The sequence below is a fragment of the Pteropus alecto genome, unplaced genomic scaffold, assembly GCF_000325575.1.
Source record: "Pteropus alecto unplaced genomic scaffold, ASM32557v1 scaffold101, whole genome shotgun sequence".
NCBI lineage: Eukaryota > Metazoa > Chordata > Mammalia > Chiroptera > Pteropodidae > Pteropus > Pteropus alecto.
The window spans coordinates 3,920,570-3,921,739 of record NW_006432945.1 but is presented as its reverse complement, the minus strand read 5'-3'; the positions used below and the strand labels follow the sequence as shown (position 1 = coordinate 3,921,739).

The following is a 1,170-nucleotide window of genomic DNA, read 5'->3' as shown; positions in this document are numbered from 1 at the left end:
CGCGTACGGACCGTGCCTGAAATCAGTGGAGACACAGCACACACCGCGGTAAGTGGACACCCGGAGGAACCGCGTCCAACGGCGGTAGGGCCTCGGAGTGTCCCCACGTCACTCTCCCCCAGCGCTGACAGACCCCCCTCCCCCCCATCCGCTTTCACCCAGGAATGGAATACGAGCTTCCAGCCCTGCAATTACCTCGAAAGGCGACTGGACCTTTGCCACAGAGCTTCACGCACACCTAAACACCGGGAGGGAAATAAAGGAACGTGGAGGATGCGGAGTGGACAGGGTAGGGGGAAGACAGGCAGTTCGTGCAGCGTGAAGGAACAGGAGGTCCCCGCAAGGCTCCACACAGTGCTTGGTCGCCAGGGGTCGGCGCGAGGGCGCAGAAGCAGCCTGGGTTTGCAAAGGCGGCCGCGTGTCTTCAGGGAAGCCCTCCCGGAGCTCCGAGGCTCCCGTGCACATAGCCCCACCCGCCCCCGTCCCCCGAGTTCCCGCGCCAAGCACCCGGGGGGACAGGCTGCAGGCGGGGCGCGGGAAGGGCGCCGCAGCTCCGGGACCCTACCTCGGGACGCTCGGCCTCATTTCTGCGGCGCCTCTCGGGGAGGCGGGGGCTGCTGCTGCTGGGCCTGGGGCTGGGGCTGCTGGGGCTGCTGCGACCGTCCCCTCATTCCATGTCCCATTCTCGAATGTTATTCTGTGACATATAACCGAGTCACCCGGGCAGCCGCCGATGTTCCGAACGCATCCATTGGCCACCGCAACAAAGAGGGGCGGGTCCGGGACTCGGGACTCTACAACCCGGAGCTCCGCGATGCTCTGATTGGCTCCGCAGGTTCCCGGGCGGGAGGGGAGCGGAGTAGGGGGAGCTGCGCCGCCACGCGAAATCCGATCGCTGTCGTGCCCTGGGAGCCCCTCGGGGCTGGAGCGTTTGTCCTAGGGACTTAAGACAGAGTTTCCCAGGAGTCGTGGTGCTGTGAAGGTTTGCAACCGTGGGAAGCAGAAGAGAGGTAAAGTCACCAGAGAAGTGACCCTGAGGTAGAGGAAAGCTTGTCGTTAGAATATCATTCTCTGAGGAAGGCTGGACACAGTCACCTGCCGCTACCAGGGGACGATGGATGGGTCAAGCAGGGGTTGCCCACATGAAGGGACAAAACTAAATCTTCTTTT

The 1,170-nt window shown here is 63.3% G+C and overlaps 1 protein-coding gene across 1 annotated transcript in view; it reads right to left on the bottom strand.

Moving 5' to 3' along the window:
* VASH2 (vasohibin 2) overlaps nt 1-658 on the bottom strand; it is a 32,454-nt gene extending 31,796 nt beyond the window's left edge. Inside the window, exons 1-2 of the mRNA XM_006907714.3 lie at nt 566-658; nt 196-238 (exon numbers count right to left, since the gene is read on the bottom strand). The gene's annotated coding sequence lies outside the window, so the exon portion shown is untranslated. The remainder of the gene's footprint in view (nt 1-195; nt 239-565) is intronic.
* Nucleotides 659-1,170: the final 512 nt, after the last annotated feature.